Here is a 20451-nt window from a genome sequence, read left to right on the forward strand (position 1 = left end):
AGGTGGAGAAGGGTTGGTCCCTTGTGGGGAAGCGGAATCAGCCTGTCCTTTCTGAGGCGGGGTCAGTCTCCTCCTTGGAGGTGGAAGACTTGGCCCAGGATAATCGGTTTGGGGCTCTGTCGGAGGAGGAAGGGGGGGCTTCTAGTGACCCCACGTCCCCGATGGAGCATGAGGAGGGAGGTGGGTCCCTGAAGAGGGTGAGGGATCCTGCTCGAAAGTCCAGAAGGAAGGTCAAGAAACGCCTTTTTCAATCTCCTTAATGGCAGTTCCCGCTCCGTTGAAGGTGGCAACCTAATGGTAATGTTGCCAGCCTGAAATCTGTAAGTGCACAGTGGTCAGTGGTATGGATGCTGATATTTTCTTTTTGCAGTAGACCAGGTTGTCCAGCTTGGCGGATATACACCTGGCCAAGCGGGAGTGGAGGCGTGGGCCCTCTTACTGGTCTCTTGCGGCTGAGCCTTACAGCGGGGTTGCGGTTCTTTTTACCGGCATGGTAACGTGCCGGTGGGTTATTGAGGTGGAGATTGGAAGATGTCTGATCCTGGACGTCCTTGTGAGGGGGCAGGAACTGCGTCTGATTAATGTTTATGGGCCGCAGTCCAAGTGGGACAGGAAATGCCTCTTCACAAAGATTAAACCTTTCCTTTTTACGTCCCTGCTGGTAGTCTTTGGAGGTGATTTTAACACCCTAACTAGTCCCAAGGACAGGAGAGGCTCCAATGACAGGCTGGGATATGACAGCGTTTTTCTGAATGCTATAGTCAGAGAGGCAGGTCTGGTGGAGGCCTTGGTTAAGAGCAGCCCAGACAGCACTGATTACACGTTTAGGAGAGGTAATAGTCAGAGTAGGATAGATCGGTTTTTTTTTAAAGGAGGACTCTGCCTTTTCGGCACCTGAGTGTCAGGCGATGGAGTTTTCCGATCACCTTATGCTTACTGTGACTTTAAATATTTCAGACACGCCAGTGAGAGGGAAAGGCATCTGGAGGCTGAATTCGGCCCTGCTGGAAGACGAGGAGGTGCGACAATCCTTCGAGGAGTTCTTTCAGGCCCAGGTGATCGTGCTGGATTTCTGCAACAGTAAGTCGGAGTGGTGGGAGCTTACTAGAGTGCGGATCGGCAGGTTTATCAAGGCCATAGGTAAGAGAAAGCAGTTTAACAAATATAACGCCTACCAACGGTTGCGGAGGAAGCTCAACCGCCTTGTTTCGTGCGGTAGAGATTCTGGGGCAATCTCGGAGGTTAAGCTTCTCCTCAGAGAGTACCAGTATGATCGGCAGACCTCTTTGGTTCTGGAGAGGGATTATGGGAAGTACCACTCGCCCGACCCTTTCCAGAACTGCAAACAGGGTGCAGCGGTTAAGACGGTCTCTGCCCTGAGGGATGGTACGGGGTCCCTGACGAGATCCAGGTCAGGGATTCTGGAAGTCTCTAGGTCCTTTTATGTGGACTTGCTGAGTGAGAAGCGCCTCGACCGGACAAGGATGTTGAGCTTTTTGGAGTCTACACCGGGTCTGGAGGGTAGCGTCTCGTCTGCAAGTTTGACTGGGGAAATTACTGCAGAAGAGGTGGCCAAAGCTATTGACAGTCTGGCCATTAAGAGGACTCCTGGGCCAGACGGTTTAACAGCTGAATTTTTTAAGACCTTTAAGTCCAGCTTGGCGCCTCACCTTGCGGAGGTTTACAATTGCTGTTTGGATGAGGGATCCCTCCCTCCGTGAGGCTGTCTGCAGTTATCCTTCTGTCAAAGGGTAAGGATCCTTTGGCTATTGAGAACTGGTGCCCCATTAGCCTGCTCAATGTCGATAAAAAGATTCTGGCCAAGATCTTGTTCTGGCGCTTGTCGTCAGTGGCAGATGGTTTGCTTTCTCGTCAGCAGCATTGCTCGGTCCAGGGCAGGAGCACCTTCACAGTGGTGTTAGCTGTCCGGGAGGCTCTGGAACGGTGTAAGGCTGAAGGATGGGGAAAGTTTTTGCTGGCAGTGGACCAGGCAAAGGCCTTTGATGGGGTCGATCACGAATACCTCTGGCGTCTTCTGGACCGGTACGGTTTGGAGGGGAGGTTCATTGGCTGGTTGAAAACGTTATACAGGGAGGCTGAGAGTTTCATGTTGGTGAATGGTTGGGTTGGGCGGCCCTTTGAGGTTGGATCAGGGGTGCGCCACGGGTGCCCACTGAGTTCTCTGCTCTACGCCTTCGCTATCGACCCTTTCATCAGGAGGCTAGATGGTGAAGCGTTGGGTGGGGTGCTGGTGGGTGCTGCTGGTGATCCACCCCTGAGGGTCGTTGCCTATGCTGACAACGTTTCTGTCTTCATCTCCGAGACTGAGGAGGCGCAGGAGGTGGTCTCGGTGATGGATCAGTATGCTGAGGCGTCTGGCTCCAAGGTCAATCAAGACAAATGTGAAGTTCTTTGGATGGGTAGGGAGGGTGAGAGCTTCTCATTTCCGGACACCTTCCCAGTGCCTCAACAGAGTGTGAAAATCTTAGGCATCATTTTGGCCCTGCTGATTATGGCAAGTCAAATTGGGAAGCCAAACTGTCTGATGCTGAGGTCAAGGTGAGATGCTGGAAGGGGTGGCGGCTCTCCTTGAGGGAAAGGGTTGACCTGATCAAGACTTTCCTGCTTCCTGTAATTTTTGTATGTCAGCTTCGTCTGCCTCTTGCCAGAGTCACTATATATGAGGGTCTACTACTGCTTCTTCCAGATGTTATGGGGGAACAGGCTGAACCTTGTTAGGAGGGACGTAACTTACTCATCTAGGCGGGAGAGTGACCTAGGTATGGTCAACCCGATAGTATTCTTCTCTCTGATGTTCCTAAAACATAATCTTGGTAGTATGTTAGCAGAGAGACCGCCTGCATGGGTAGGACTGTTCCAGATCTGGTTTAGGCCCTTTCTGAGCAGTTGGGAGAGTGGCGGGCCAGTGAGAAGCCTGCGGGTCAAGCACGGTAAGCTCCCGGCTTATGTGGCCCTGTGCCTGAAGTTACTGCGGCGGTGGCATGTGACGGCGGAGGAAGTCAGATCCCTCCCTAGAAGACTCCTAGGTAAGAGGATTGTGGCGACCGCTTTCCATGCGCCGTTGGCCTTGAAGGATTGCCCAGGCCATATCATGAGGGAGGGTTACGTTTGTTAAATCTGGAACGGATTCCCTTGAAGTTTAGGGACCTGGCCTGGCTCGCCTTTCATGGCAGACTTTACGTGAGGGGCAACTTGAAGTGCCGTCCTCTGGATGACCGTGGTTGTCCGAGGTCGGAGTGTCAGGGTGAGGTGGAAACTATGGACCACTTCCTGCTTCAGTGCCCCTTTAACGTAGAAGTGTACAGAGAGGTGGGTGGGGCTCTGGGTGTGTCAGGGATCGCGGCTCCGATCGCGGCACCTTCCCCCGCGCACGCGCACTGGCGGCGGATCTCGCCGGGACACAGGCACTAGGTCCCGGCGAGCCGCGGCTGACAGGACGCCGCGCATGCACGGTAGAGAGCCGCGTGCGCGCCTCAGGCGTCCAATGACTGCCGGGGGAGCGTCCTAGCCGGCCAATGACAGTGCAGGGCGCACTATTTAAAGATGCCCTGCACTGTCACTGATTGCCGCAAGGTCTTCTGAGTTCCTGTATCCTGTACCTGAGTTTTTGATCCTGATTGACCCTGACTACTCTACTCTCTCCTGCATTTTGACCCGGATTGTCCTGACTACTCTACTCTCTCCTGCATTTTGACCCGGATTGTCCTGACTACTCTACTCTCTCCCATCCTGACCCCCGGCTTGTTAAAACCTATCTACGGACTGACTTCTCCTGCTGACCCTGCGAGTGACCTGACGATTCTCCGCCTGCCGATTCTGTACCACGTCTCCTCCACGGGTCCCCTGCTCGCAATCTATCCTGCTGGGCCCTGCCGTCCTCCTCACATCTGGCTCTTCCGGTACCATACATCCCGCTGGCAGGCCTGCTCAGAGGTCGTGACCTGGTCCTGGTCTGTTTCAAGTCCATCCCCACCATCAGGGGCCCTGGTGAAAGCACAGACCGGGACTTAGACTCCACACTTTGGGTAGGTCTGTCAAGTGGACAGCCAGCAGCACCACCTGGCGGATCATAACAGGGTGTCTCTTTCCTCCATTGCATGTCTTATGCAGAGTGGGTGTATGCAGCATTTGAAAGCCGCCAGGATTTTGATTTGGACACCCTGTTCTTAGTGTAGTGGTCTGGTATTACACATGGAATGCACAGTGTCAGGTCTCTATTCGGAAAAAAGTCCTCCCCGTTCAGGTGGTGGTGCATGACATCCTTGGTGAGGTTGGGAAAATTCGGGGCCTTGAGAAAGGCAGGTGGCGGCAGAAGGCCTGGATGGAGGCGTGGAGGAACATCAGACCTGTAGCCTCTGTCTGCTGATCTTGGGTGGTGGCATCTGTCCCTATTTTCCTCCTTTTTCACCCCCCTAGATTTTGTCAAGAAATATTCCATTTTATGAAAGGTTGCGACGCTGAAGGTCTATGTTTGGTGGCCTTCCTTCTGGTAAGTTTGTAAAGTTGTTTAAGTGTTAAGTTCTTTTTCTATGGTGAGTTTAGGCCATAAAGGCCGAGTATTGCGGGAGATTGGAAATTGCATGTGTCCTTTCTTTGGCCATATAGGCCTACTGCATGGGAATATCCTGTGCTTATATAAGTTCTTGGATATGGGCATGTTTTTGGCCATAAAGGCCTACGTTTATATGGGGTTTTTTTTCCTTCTAGGGATGAACTTTCTTTGATCATTAAGGCCTTTTGGACTTAAGTAATAGGCCAATATAGGCCTGGGACTACTATATAGTGAGCCTAAAGGGCGGTTTTTGTTAAAGTTTTTCCTTTTCAGGAGTTTCTGGACTTTTGTTTGTGCATGAGTTTCATGTTTGTATTTATTTATTTATGTTTTTTACTTTTATAAGAAAAGTATGATGGATATGTATGACTTAAATACATAATAATAAAATATCTCCATTCCTGACAGCTCTTCTCTTTAGATCCCAAACTACAGGAGGCCTTGGAGTCTTGCATTTATGGAGATATTTTCTAGCAGCCAAACTTACTCAGCTTGCACAATGGTATCTGTCCCCTGGTTGCAATTTGAACACGCCTCTATTTTCCCCTTCTATCCCCTGGGTTTACTGTAGTGAAAGGTCATACACCCAGGGATGATAAAACCCATAACTTTAGTGGTATCACATTCGCTCCTTAGTCTTGATGTAAGTCCTCCTACCAGTTGTCTTTCCCAGTCCCACCTTTGGCCTCTTATATTGGATACCCCCTCTTCCCATCAGCTTTTTTAACTATAACTTCTGTAACTACCTGGATTAATTTGCCCTATACTGTTCTTTATAATTTTCAAACTGACCTTTTGTCTTCATCTCTTTTGACTCACTTCTATCCTCCACTCCTTTGCTTCTCTCGCTACAGGTATCTTCAGATATTACTCCAACCATTTCACCCTAAAGCCCTCTAAACTGTACACTCTCTTTGAATAAATGTGTTTGCGAGATCCTAGGGGCCGAGGTGTCATTTCCTCTTTTTATCAATATATGAATTCCTCTGTACTCCCTGACAAGTTCTCAGCTACAGTATGTCTCAATGGGAGTAAGACTTGGGAATTTCTTTCTGCTCAGAGGAATGGCTGGACTTGTTGACTAATCTTCATAGGAGCACTACATCTGTATCAGTCTGAGAGAGCACCCTTAAACTTCATACGAGGTGGTATATGGCCTCGGTCAGGGTTCACAAATTTTATCCTCAAGTTCCCCTGACATGCTAACGTTGTTGCTCTGAGCTGGGTTCTCTGGTACATACTTTTTGGAGCTGAAAGAAATTATGCCCTTTTTGGCAGCAAATTAAATCTAACACTGCTCTTATAGCCGGATGCCCCATTAAATTGACAGCCCCGATGTGCTGACTTTTCATTCCTATCACTGATGCTCCTCCCCCCTGTGAAAGACTAATTCATACCTTTTTTTAGTGCAGCTCTTTGGGGCATAACCTCTAATTGGTGATCCCCTGATATTCCCTGGTCCCAGGTAATCATGGACTCAATTAGATTATTGGAACACATTTTTCAAACCGCCCATGTACCTGGGCCATCTTTACTAATAAATGGAACTATTGGAATGTATATTAAGGAAGTTACAGGGCCTGCAGCCCCTACTCCATGCTCACAGTCCTTATATTTCTTTCTGTGCTTTGTCTCGAGAACCATTTTTATTGTTTGTTGGGAGTTTGGTTTTACCTCATCATAGGATAGGTCTTTCTTTGATATATAGGATGCTTTACATATTCCATTTCATGTTTCTATGTACGGTGCAGTACCCTTGGCTTACTGGCTACTTTGTTATGTATGCATGCTTTATTTATTTTGTGGTTTTGTATGTCTTGGATGCCACTTTTTTATTCCTGATGGTGATACTTTATTAGGGCTACTTCCGTATGTTTTGTACATTGCCTGTTTTTATATATCGCGCCCTTCTTCTTAGCTAGGGGGAGCTAGATAGGTTTTCCGATAGAGGCTGGATCGCAGCCTGGCATGAGACAGCCTGGTATGATTCGGCAAGGATCAATTTAGGCCAGGGTTGATGGCTCATATCTCCCTCTGCCACAGAAGCTTGAGAGGTTTTTGGAAAGCGGTGGGGGTGAGTAGGGGCTGATCTGCATACTTAAGGGTTCTTGACCAATCCCCAAGCAGGAGGCTTGGTATGGGGTCAGGAAAACCCTTAAGTATGGGAGAGCCTGGGAGGAGTAGGTCAGTGTCGGGTGGAAGATGATGTGGGAAGGTTAGAGCGTGGAGCCTGGGAAGGGGCCAGGGGAGGGGTCTACATTGCAGGCAGGAGCTGGGAAGGAGGATATCTCAGCCTCACTGTCCTCTGCGAGAGGACAACCTGGGAAGCAGGGAAGGAGCCAGCCCAGCATAAGGCCTGAAGGCAGCCACCAAACCACAAGCTTAAAGGACTGTACTGAGTGAGTAACCCTACACCCCCTGGGCTGGATAAGGGGAGACAGCAGTCAGGTGGCTAATCCAACTAGTTCCTCATCTGGGTCTGCTGTACAACAGTGGCAGTTTGTGGGTCCCCTTGCTCAGGGATTCCCTCAGGCAGCTAGGTGAAAAGGAGGATTCATCTGGAGTCTGAGGAGGTACACCAGAAGGGCTGCAGAGCTCTTCAAAGGAAAGACTTAATTTTCTTATTCACATCTGTACATAGTTGCTAAGGAGAGTGTCCTTAAGTTTTTATAGGTCCTTGGGCATCCCATACACCCTTTAACCCCATCCAAGTTCAATACCCCTATTAAAACTACAAAAACAAGTTTAAGAACTGTTTAGTGTCTCCAGAGTGCAAGTGTGGAAGAAAAATGCGTGTTACCTGGCTGTGCAGGACTATAGGGGACCCAAAACTCAGCGACTAATAAGGGGGTAGTGCTACATATACTTCAATAAAACTCTTGTAAACAATACCATGGAGGAAGAGATAAACGGCATCCATAGGGCAATAATGTTTTAAAATGTACAATTATTAAAAAGAAAAGTGCGCTTCTTACCTTTAACAAAATAAAAATAAAAAGTGTACACTTACACAATACATAAAAAGCATTGCATTACAATGTCAGTGCATGTAATCCCAAATCAGCAAACAGCGTACACCTGAACTCTAGACATTGTGCGCGATGACGTCACTTCCTTAGGCCCTACAGAGTTTTCAATAAAGAAGTGACTGCTCAGGGCTTCAACAAAATGTCAGCCTTCAACAAGAAGAAACAGAAGCATAATTAGTAATGTGGAATGTATGTTTTTTTCATTAAAGAACATTAAGATTCCATTCATACCACATGCAGTGGGACTGCGCTGAGCGGTAATTCCAGAGCAGTCCTATCTCACACCATTGCGGTGGTGTGCGGGCATGATGTGCTGAAAAAGAGTAGGGCATGTACTACTTTTTTTTAATGCACCGCAGTGCGAGGCACTGCCTTGCACTGCACAGCAGCCAATTGAACTTAATGAAATGTCTGTGCGACATTTCAATAAAGTTCATTTAAAAATAAAAAAGGGATCGTGTGGTACAGAGCAGTGATACCCACTGGACTGCACAGCACACCAGTCACTCCATTATAAAGCGATGGCTGGTGTGACTGGACCCTAATTGTTATCAGTTATAAGTAAAGTATTAACATGCAGACTACAGAAAGCGTTATTGGGTATATCCATTATTGATGGAGTGGGAAAACAAGGGCCAACTTTTGGACACTGTATGTAGACCTCCACTGACATCAGGACAAGTTTTTTTTACTTTAAACGGATGTGCAGGAAAAAAAAGCAGCATGTAGTACTTTTTTTCTGGAACTGACTAAACCGGTCTGAACTATGCCATTGGAACCCATGTAACATACTTTCCATGCGTTTTTCATGCAGAAAAAAGCATTGCACTGCATGTGGTGTGAACTGGTCCTTTAGTTGTATTTTTTTTGCTTTTTTTTTTTATTGCTGCTTTCTCCTGCCAGGAGAAATCTGTTTAGAAGGTTTGCAGTGTGCATAAGGCCCTAAAGGATATAGACTGCAAAAAGAGGTAAAATGTGAATTTTATAAAATTGCTGCTGCAAAAACAACAAAAAAAAGATTGTCCAACATTTTTTTTGTTATACCTCATAATTGTAAAACGAAGTCTGAGCAGCAGAAGTGCAAAGAATGCAAAACACTCTGGCAACAAAAGGGTAGAAGAATGTATAGTGAGAAAGACAGAGCCAACAGTGATACCATTGGGTGATTAGCCATGCAGGGGGTGTGTCTTGAAAGCACAAAACCCCTTTTCCCTAGCCAGTGCTGTGGAGTCAGATTCATGATGTGCTTCAGCTGCAGTGTACAGGCTTTGGATTGCTCGCACAGGAATGTGAAAGGAATCGCTTGCTGCAGTTATAGCACTGTGCCTAACATTGCTATGCAGTGAACTTCGATGAAATTGATTGAAAAAGAGGAATTGAAGGAGGAAGCTGTTTTGAAGACATAAGCTAGGGGCATGAAACGATTTACCATCACCGGAGATCTTCTGAAATGAGCAAATCTGTGCAGATTTTTTATACATACATTTAGTTCACAAACAGCAGTTAACTATTTTCACGTAGATCTCAGTTTCCTCTGTCATGGATCTTCCCTATTAATTATGAATTGGATATTGTATATAGTAACATCATCCTGTGCCTGATTTCGGGGAATGATCTAACAGCCTATGGGTACGACATTGGATGAAAGGGAGCTAACTACTTATTTTGGATACCAGAAGGAAGTAAAAGCTGACTTAATTCTGTTGCAGAAACTTTCTTTCAGCAAAGGTAAGATAAGGCAAAGCATGCAACCCGTTAGAACATTATTGATGGGAAGGAATACATACAGGTTCAAAGGGCTTGTTTACACTTGTGGAAGCCCTTACCACTGCTCTGAAAAGTGATTTGGTATTTGACATTCTATGATGATGTGATATAATGACTTATTACGGTTTGTTTTAACCCTATAAGCCCGCACCACTGGGCCACAACTGCGTGAATTGCACAAGGTTGCAGGACAGTTGCAGTGCAGCCTCATTCATTTGAAGGGGGTTTCATTTTTGCTGCAACCCCTAAGTAAAGCATCGCAGCTGTGGCATGTGTACAACACTCTGGCCGCTGTGTTGGGTTAAGGGGGGCAGTAAACCTCTGGCTAATGCAGGCCATAGATGGGCTGTTTATTGGCCGAATTGTCGTTGCCGATGCTGCCACCAATGTCTATGAAAATCGGCATGACCGATAAAAAGAAATGAGAAGATCCACGAAAAACGGCCGATGGCATTGCCCCACTAACAGCGTGAATATCGGCCGATTTTTCATGTGAACGAAAATGTGGCCGATAAACGACCCGTCTATGGCCTGCATAAGACTCCTATTTTTACTGCCCTCTTGCCTGCAAGTGTAAACTAAGACAATCAGATATAGGAAACAAATATTGTCAGGAGTTCAAAGGCTTTCACCAAATAATGTACAACAATTCTTCCTTGTACCTATTACAAGATGCACATAGCCATTTTATAAGGAATTCTTCAAATACATTCCAAATGTAAACATTTCTAAATAGTAGATAAAATAGCAACAGCTGTAGTATCAAAAATAGCAGCCATACCAAAACTACAAGTGCTAGACACTGAGCCATCCTGCAATACAGCTTACGTTCTGTCCTACGATATGAAATTGGCTATGTGGTAAGTTAGCTATACCATAAATTAAGAAATAAAGTTTTCTTTACTAAGTGCAATGAACCTAGAAATTAACATAATGCATGGTATCAGCCTGGTAGATGGAAGGGCAGCACAAGGGGCCAATTCATTTTATTGTGACATTACTGTTGAGCGCATACGAGCTTGTGTACATGGGCAAATCTAAACTGATGATTAGTCATGGGCCTAAATCAAGTGTGCAGGTTGAGTTTCAGCTTCATGCATGCATGTTCAAGATTGGTAATGCAATATTGATTGAAAGTCAAGAATGACAGTCCTGGGGATTGCACCTACAAAGTCAGTCAGCAGTTGCATCTTCCAGATTTCTGCTCTAGCGTGTTCCCTGTGTCAACAGAATGAAATAGGGCAACAGGGCAAGGTGCATCATCTTTTAGGCTGCAAGCTAACCACTGCATTTTTGCCTTGTGCATTTTCTATTAAAATCAATTTAATGCATCAAAACACATGTCAAAGTTGATATGCAATGCATATTAAAATACATGACTGTTTGCACTGACATCTCCTGGCATTTCCTTTGTTTATTAAAATATTGGAATAAACTCCCTAAATGAATTTTACTGCACATGTTTTAATGCATGGCAAAGCATGTACATGGATTAATCGGCATTTAAACTGTGCTACTACAGATCTGTGTGATGTACTAGCACAGTTTAAATGCCGATTAATCCATGTGCGTTATTATTTTTTGATGCATCAACACATGGTATAAGGCCTGACAAATTAATGACAAAAGCACACTGAACAGCGTGAATCCAGCCATAGCCTTCAGTATTAACATCTTTAACAATTAAAGATACTAGATATGACGTAAGTCTATGGTTGTTTTGTAACCAAGTGAGGCATATTCATTCCAACGTTGGCATCCCAATCAAGAGGCATGTGATGCACTGACTTCTCACAGCCTCACTGTCTCCCTGACAATTCTATCACTGGCAACATCCTGTTATTGACAGAATTGCCAAAATGCAACTACCTTTCTTTAATGAAGTAGCTCACTTAATTGCTGAAACATTGAGAATGCTAGAGAGGGAGCAGTAATTTACAGACCCTTTTTTGATTTGGATGCCACAGGAGATGGCAAGCTGAAATGTCATAGTTTTGTGACTGGTAAGTTGAATTAATAATGAAGCGTAGGCCTTACGGTGCATGATTTGCTTAAAGCACAATAAATACTTTTTTTCTTGAGTAAAGCAGGTTTTTGAAAACTATGGGGATTTGCTATGTTACATAATAGAGTATGAACTGTGAATTACTGAGTAAAATGTTGATGATATGTGCACTTTAACAAGACCCTGTAACCTAACATTATTTTTATCAGGTTCCTATCACATTTCCTCAGTGATGTCCTGTGTCTGCTCTTTGCTAACAGTAAAGTCACACACACAAGGAGAGATGTGTAGTAAACAAAGGCTTTAGAATACCAGCATATTACCAGCTCTCCTTGGGCGCAGCTCCCCCTGTCAATGAAACACAGATACAGTAGACCTGTAAGCTCCTATCACATCGTTGAGGCATAATTATTTTGAAACATCGAACACATTTTTTGCTAAAAAGTGTGTGTGTGATAAATATGTATATATATGTGTGTGTGTGTGTGTGTATGTATGTATGTATGTATGTATGTATATATATGTATGTATATATATATATATATATATACATATACACACACACACACATACATACTATATTGCCAAAAGTATTAGGACACCCCTCCAAATCATTGGATTCAGGTGTTCCAATCACTTCCATAGCCACAGGTGTATAAAATCAAGCACCTGGGCATGCAGACTGCTTCTACAAACATTTGTGAAAGAATGGGTCCCTCTCAGGAGCTCAGTGAATTAAAGTGTGGTACCGTGCTAGGTTGCCACCTGTGTAATAAGTACATCCTTGAAATGTCCTTGTTACTAAATATTCCACCATCAACTGTTAGTGGTATTATAACAAACAGCAACTCAGCCACAAAGTGGTCGGCCATGTAATATGACATAGCAGGATCAGCTCATGCTCATGTGTGATGTCTAACGAATTGGGATTGTGATAAGCGATCATTCTTTTTATTTTTGTGAGTGAGTTTTTAATGGGAATAAATAAGAAATACATTTTGTTAAATGGGATTATGCTATGTGTGTTGCTTTGTTCCCTTACCTTGAGCTTTTAAAGTTTTAAAGTACTGCTGTGGGGAAGGAAGATTTTGGATGGAGCCACCTAGGAGGAGACGGAGATATCAATTTAAATAGGCCGGAGCCTAATAATTTTTTACCCTTAATAAAACACAGGCTTTATCTGATTACAGTTTTTATACACATTGTGTTTATAGTCTATAATCTGTACATGAATCACGCATGTTGTAAATGGAATTTTAATATATATTTTGGTGGTGTCATGGAGCCGCTATTGTAGCTGTCATCTCTGCCCCCCACTATGATTGATGTTTGGGCTCCGGCCTGTTTAAATTAGTATCTCAGTCCCCTCCTCCATGACTTGACAAAGACGCCATGTCTTGAAACATGTTGTCTTAAAGACCATGGACTCTTTCAGCCCTTCTGATCTCCTTCTGGAGTTTTGCCATATCACTTGCAGTGAGTTGGACTTCTGTGATGTGGTTTCCGTTGACATGGGTCTGGTCCATTCACAGGTTACAGCAAGGGATCCCCCACTGAATTTTCTTTATCATCTGTGTAATCCCTGTGAGTGCTCCTTAAACACTTGGCCATCCTGTATGGAGCTATACCTATACCATTGGGGCTTAAACACACACCACTGGATCAGGTCTATATTGGGCACACAGCCATTGTTTTTAAGTATTCATATTAATAAATTGGACATCATTTGATATTCAACAATCATTTACTTGTCTTCATATTCACCTGGTTTTGGGACTGGGAATGATCCCCTATTGAAAGTATATACATCCATGGGTGTGGCTTTCCTAAGGGCATCATATTAAAAACATTACATTATTGGTATATCATCCATAACCTTGCAGGGATGCTTTTGGAACTTTCATTTCATAATTCAACATTGAGGGATTACGCTTCAATTTCTAGTTACAAGGCTTGATCCACTGTGTTATTGCTATATTCTTTCTATTTCAACTTCAGCTCAGTTGATGTGCACATGACTGCAAGAGCCTGGGACATTTACCATTGAGTGACAGTTGACTGTATATACAGGTCCTTTTGCAACATTGGTCATAGAGCCTGACTTCCTAGTAGTGAAGCAATTTTGGTAAAGACCCAACAACCAGAGCAAAATTCTAGCATTGCTGGGTCAATTTGGGCAGTTCTATGTCTCTTCTGTATTAAACTATTCTTACCTGTGAAGCACCCTCCTAGTCAGGTGCTAGGATTTGAATAGTTAGGTTAACCTCCCTCTCGGTATTCCCGAGTGTAGCTCGGGGTAAAGTTTCAGTACCACAAGCGGTAACCCCGAGCTACAATCGGGCTTACCATGTGGGGCTGCTCCGCGATCCCTCAATCACTTACCTTGTCCTGCGATGTCCCTCCTGCAGTGTCCCCGGCAATGTAATCCGGCGGATGCCGGCATCTGTCATCTGGGTTCCATCCCCTGCGAGCGTCGGGATGTACAGGGGACGGAACGGCGGGAAATTTGAAAATGACAAAAAGTGACATTCACTAAAATCACATAGTAAAACATTACTGTATCAAACCATTTCACATACATTTTGTCCCTAGTGCTTTGTCCTGTGTCCTGCCTGCATTTTTACTGTTCTTTCTGCCTGGAAACTGAGAAGCGTCCATGGCGTCCAAAAAACGTCCCTTTATGTCAAAAGCAGTTTTAGACCAGCTAGAGAACAGCGATAGTAAATTAGAACCACTTGCAGAATTGAGTGATGATTCGTGAGGAAATTCGTCAGACACTGAAAACGATTTTGCGACCGAGCTCAGTGATGTGCGAACTTGGAGCTATATTTCAAATTTCAGTGTTTTTGGTTTGATTATATTAATGAACTAAATGTATTATTATTATATTATTATTTTTTATGATTATTTATTAAATTATAATTTATGATTTCGTGTTTCAAGTTTTATCATACCCGGGATGTTTACTAGACTCTTGTTCAGATAGTTTTCAGTGAGTTATTCCTAAAAATTACAGGCCTACAAAAAAATGTACCGCTTTGAGCACAGAAATATGGACATAATCAGTCCGCTAGGGAGGTTAAGCATAGCTGTGTTTCTCTGCTTAACAGAGAGACTGTTAGGAAAATTGAATTGGGCTCTCTGCTTAACATAGTGCTGTGATGGATTAGTCAGGTCTGCTCATGATGCTCTGGTGCTGTTGAGTTTTTCTGATTTCTGCCCACCTTCAGGAAGCTACGAGAGCCTTCCAGATCATGGGTAGGGGCTAGGCAAATGAACAGCATGAATATAGATACAGCCCTGGCCAATTGCAGGGGAGGGTGGCCCCATTGGGGAGTGGTATTTATGTTCTGTGAGCACATGATTTTAGTGTCTTTCCTGGGAGAGGATTGAACCAGCCAGGCTGGAGTCAGGCTGCTGTACCTGGCACGTGCTGCCATGCAGCCTCAGGTGGGTTGACCCGAGGGCCTGAAGTTCGAGAGAGTGACCCTGGTCCTACAATAAACTAACTGTCATGTACCTGGTTGGGGAGCCTGACGTGGAGAGGAGGCGTCCTCTTACTACTCCCGCTGACACTGGGAACAGAGGACGCAGAGCCAGGAGTGGCACGAGTATCGGGTAGGTCTGGAGCTGGCCGCAGGTAGGTGGAGACCCAGGAGATCCGAATGCAGGCCCGGTGCAGATGCAGGAACGTAGGTGAAGCAGCAGGCAGGTATGACGGCAATCAGGATGCAGACTGGGACTGGACACAGGAGCATGGATGCGGCAGCAGGCAGGTATGTCGGTGACCAGGACTTGTAAGTATAGACAATGAGAAATCTTGGGAACTCTGTGTGCTTTGCTACCCTTCTGGTGCTTGATAGTCAGCATGGGTTTGAAAAGGAAAGTGTTCTGAAGAGCTTGCCCAAGTGTTGCTACTGCTAAAGGGACTTTGCTCACTCTTAAACTACTTGTTGCTATACTTTAAAGAGAAGTCTGCTGTCTGCTTTCAGTCAAGACTTCAATAATGCTCAACTAAGAAATCAGCTAAACAACTTCAGTCAGAATAGTTCTAATTTTGTAATATCGTACTACATCGCCTATCCCCAGTTCTACAATTAAACTCCAGAAACAAACCTCCCCATAGCTGGTCATAGAAGACAACGAGAAGAAGTGTGTGTGTGTGTGTGTATTTGGCTGAAGAAATACACTGTTCCTGGCTGCAGGATGAAGCAATGGGAAACCGGGGACAAAAATACAAGTGGCCCTCACGAGGGTAGCGCTACATCTGTATGTTCGCAATGTACACTGAGCTGTGGAATGAGCCATCATCTCAGCCATGCCAGTTTAAATGGCTGAAGATCGAAACCCAGTATAAGACTGGCTGAAGATGTCCGTAGTTTGCAAGGGAGCTCTAGAACACTACATCACTGGAGTTGAGATGAGTATAGTTTCGTTTTAACTATTCCAGGTCTAGATAAATGAGCATTATATGTATGACTCCTATTTTATGGAGTCTGGTTGCCATGGAGATGTCTGAATGGATACCCTAATAAGGATCCTTCCAGGAAGTAAGCAGAAGAGAAGAATACTTGGGCTAGAAATGTCACAAGATAGAGGCTTCAGGTAGTTTAAAGGGAATTTATTTTCATAATCACATAGCAACACACACACACGCTGTTTGACTGGCCTAGCCTGGCGGGTTGGTTTGGCTTACCTGGCTGTGCTGAGTCAGGACTTTCAGAAGTATTTTATATTTTGGTTAGGACAGTGCTGGGGCAAGGAGTAAGTATTGTCGATGTTAGTAGTATGTAACACAGAGCTCAGTAGTGTGTAATGCATAACATAACATGTAAGGGTTGAGTAAGTAATGCAGAGTGCAAGGTCAGGAATACCTTATTCACAGTGCAGGGGATTCAGTAGTAATGCTCAATACAAAGGTAAGTAATGCGTAATGCAGAATGCAGAGGTCAGAAGTAACACAACATGCAGGGGTCAGTAGTAGGCAATGCAGAGTACATTGGTCAATGGAACATTAGTAATACTGATAGTTCAAGGGCCCGTGCACTATGTCAATGTAAGTTGAACACCTGTTAGCCAATTGCAGTGGCATCTTCCCAGCTCAGACAATCAGAGTGAGGCAGCTGTAGTAGCATTTTTTAACATATTTGGTGCTTACAGCACCATTGTGTTCTGCAGCCTCTGCCTAGGTGTATCAACTATGGTAAAAGTATCAGCCATGAAGGTATAACATGCATGAGCAAATACAAGACCCTGAACCCTAGATCTCAGTGGGAGAAGTACTTCAAAGAGATATATCAGCAGCAAAAGGCATTTACGTCTCCTTCTTAAGGGCATGAAGCAGCAATTGTCTTTTATAGTTTTTATAGTTCTGCTTATTAGCCAGTTATCCTTCTCCTCCTCCTCCTTTTTAGAACCTGTTGATGCATCCTTTTCCTCCTCCTCAAAGAGAGAAGGCAGCAGCAAATGGAGGGAGCAAATTATACAGCCAGGGGAAAGGGCAGACAGCAGCAAAAAAATTATCCGAATCCTATGGCCATAAGCTGCCTACTCTTCTTCCTATGATGGCTGCAAATATCAGAGAGAGAGCTTGACATGCACAAGCTGGGCCAATCACAGCCCAGCTGTGTCATGTGATTAGCCGTGGCCAAATCACAGGTAAAAAAAAAACCTCCTGATAATCCTTAGTGCTTTGTCTTGTGCCCTGCCTGCATTTTTACTGTTCTTTCTGCCTGGAAACTGAGAAACGTCCATGGCGTCCAAAAAATTGGCAATCTGCATGAAGATGCATTTTTCTCCTGCCAGTGATGAATCACACAGGGGCTACTGAATTGGCTGATAAAACCTTTCACTTCTTATTCCTCCCATGCACAGGACAGCCACATGTCTATAAATGCTGCTAATGGGCCATTTCCTTTCTACTCCTCTTCAAAGGCAACCAACAGCCATTTTTTATTTTATTCTTTGTGCTGCAATCCCTCCTATATAATCAAGCAGACTTCCTCCTCTGGAGCAAAAAGCAGTCATTTTCTTTACATAGTTACATAGTTAGTCTGGCTGAAAAAAACACAAAAGTCCATCCAGTTCAACCATAAAAAGAAAAAAAAAAAGTTTTAATCCTATACCCACAGTTGATCCAGAGGAAGGCAAAAAACCCAGCAAAGCATGATCCAATTAGCTCCTGCAGGGGAAAAAATTCCTTCCTGATCCACTAAGAGGCAATCAGATATTCCCTGAATCAACTTCACCTATAAATGTTAGTAACCATTTATATTCTGTGTATCCAAGAAAGAATCCAGGCCTTTTTTAAAGCAATCCACTGATATATTTATACATGTTGATCATATCCCCTCTTAACCTCTTCCATACAGGGCACTTTTACCCCCTTCCTGCCCAGGCCAATTTTCAGGTTTCAGCGCTCTCACACTTTGAATGACAATTGTGCGGTCATACAACATTGTACCCAAACTAAAATGTTATCATTTTCTTCACACAACTAGAGCTTTCTTTTGGTGGTATTTAATCACCGCCGGGGTTTTTATTTTTTGCTAAATTAACAAAAAATTTTTTTTAAAAAAATCCCACGTTTTTCTTTGTTTCTGTTATAAATGTTTGCAAATAAATAATTGTTCTTCATAAATTTAGGCCAAGATGTATTCTGCTACATGTCTTTGGTGAAAATAACCCAAATTAGGATGTATTTTTTAGTTTGTAGGAAATTTATAGAGTTCACAAACTATGGGATATATCTGAATATTGATCAATCCTGAAGTACTGACGGCCAATCTAATTTCTTGAGGTCCAAGAATGTCAGAACAGTACAGATATCCTCCAAATGACCTCTTTTTGCAGAGTAGACAATCCGATGTACTTCATAAGAGGAATGGTGAGTTTTTTTAAGTTGTTTTTTTGTCATAATATTTTGGAAAATGAAAAAATAAAAAAAATTATTTTCACTATTTCTTTTACATACCGTCACCAGTGCAGTACAGCATCATCATATAACTGGCATGGCGGTGATCAGGGACACTGACTGGTGACAGCATGAAAAAAAAAATATTTTTTTATTATTTTTAATTTATTACATTTTTTTTATTATTCTTAAGATTTTTTTTCATATTTCACTATGACCAAAGTAGTACAATGTTACCATAGTAACATTGTACTACTTTGGGGAAGTGATCAGTATTTTTTTTTTTTTACACAATTTGCTTATAGCAAAGAATTACTTTGCTATAAGCAAGCATTTACCTGAATGACATCGATTCATTCAGGGTTTTTTTTTTTTTTAGCTGTGATTTGGCCACGGCTAATCACATGACACAGCTGGGCTGTGATTGGCCCAGCTTGTGCATGTGATCGCTGTGACCATTCACAGCTAGATACACTAGTATACAATAGATGGCATGAATGAAGCCATCCATTGTATACAACTGTCATGTGACCTGCTGTGATTGGTCACAGCAGGTCACATGGTACCGGCAACGGGCCCGGTACTCAGATCTGTCATCGGCCATGTCTGAGGTACACGGCCGGTGACAGATCGTGCCGCTGCGCGGCTCTGCAGGCATGCAAACTGCTCATGTGCGAAAGGACACCATCTGGGGTCCACCCGGAAAGGTGAGTGTTTTTGCCGGCCGCCATTCGGCCATAGGCCGGGCGGGAAGAGGTTAATCTCCTCTTCTCTAGAGAGAAAAAATTCAGTTCCTCTAATCTTTCCTCAAAGCTGAGCTTCTCCATGCCTCTTATCAGTTTGGTTGCCCTTCTCTGTACTTTCTCCAGTTCCCGAATGTTCTTTTTGTGAATTGGTGCCCAAAATTGAACTGCATATTCCAGAAGAGGTCTTACTAATGATTTGTACAGGGGTAAAATGACATCTATCTCTCTCTGGAGTCTATACCTCTTTAACTCGAGAGGATTTTGTTCACTTTAGAAACCGCAGCTTGGCATTGCATGCCATTATTAAGCTTGTGATATACCAGAACTTCCAGATCCTTCTCCACCATTCATTCCCCCAATTGTACCCTCCTTAGTATGTACGATGCATGCATATTTTTAGACCCCAATTGCATAACTTTAAATTTATCAACATTAAACCTCATTTGCCACATAGTTGCCCAATTAAACAGTACATTGAGGTCGGCTTGTAAGTTGGAGACATCCTGTAAGGATGTTATTCCACTGCACACTTGGTCTTATCTGCAAAGACTGAAATGATATTTTTAATCCCAGACCCTATATCAGTGGTCACTAAATGGTGGACCACGGTCCACAAACGGCCCCAGCAGCGTTGCCGCCCGCAATGCCAGATCCACCGATGAGCAGGGCGGTCATCACAGCAACATGACATCAAGTGTGCACCCCGCCCCTTTCAGATCTGTCTCTCTGGCTCACGCTCACTGTCTCTCTGGCTCACGCTCCCTGCCTGTACCAAGCGTCCAGCAAGGATCCCGGCACAGCTCCTGTCTGCCCTCAAGGTAGGGTAGTCTTACAGGGGCACTCTGATGTGCACATTAAATGTTAAGGGGCACTCTGATGGGCACATTTAATGTTAAGCTTCAGTCTGATGGGCACAACATAGAATGTGCCCACCAGAGTGCCCCTTAACATAAAATGTATCCATCAGAGTGTCCCTTAACATAAAATGTATCTATTAGAGTGCCCCTTAACATAAAATGTGCCTATCAGCATGCCCCTTATTTTATGTTAAGGGGCACTCTGACAGGCACATTTTATGTTAAGGGGAACTCTGATGGGCATCTTTTATGTTAAGGGGGCACTCTGATGGGCACATACTGTGGAAAGGGGCACTCTGATGGGGAATATGATGTAAAGGGGCACTCTGATGGGGAAACATGATATAAAGGGGTACTTTGAGTGTAAGGGAGGGGGCATTCCGACAGGAATACCTGATGTAAGGTGGCAATGTGATGGGGATACCTGATGTAAAGGAGCACTTTGATGGGCACACCTGATGTGGTACCACAACTCACTTGTTGGTTGAAATAGCACTTAGAGAATGAGTCCTCATCCAGCCTGTCATTGTCAGATCACTATTTAGCTGTGCTCATACCAAT

General features: G+C 44.2%; 1 protein-coding gene across 2 annotated transcripts in view; it reads left to right on the forward strand.

The window, feature by feature from the left end:
* Nucleotides 1–8819: 8819 nt before the first annotated feature.
* The window catches only part of RASD2 (RASD family member 2), a 77806-nt gene continuing 66174 nt past the window's right edge, over nucleotides 8820–20451 (forward strand). For both annotated transcript variants that reach the window (XM_089675685.1, XM_089675684.1), the window contains exon 1: nucleotides 8820–9330. The gene's annotated coding sequence lies outside the window, so the exon portion shown is untranslated. The remainder of the gene's footprint in view (nucleotides 9331–20451) is intronic.

The sequence above is a fragment of the Staurois parvus genome, unplaced genomic scaffold (assembly GCF_062004578.1).
Source record: "Staurois parvus isolate SC_StPar_1 unplaced genomic scaffold, SC_StPar_1.0 ptg000156l, whole genome shotgun sequence".
In the NCBI taxonomy this organism is placed as follows: domain Eukaryota; kingdom Metazoa; phylum Chordata; class Amphibia; order Anura; family Ranidae; genus Staurois; species Staurois parvus.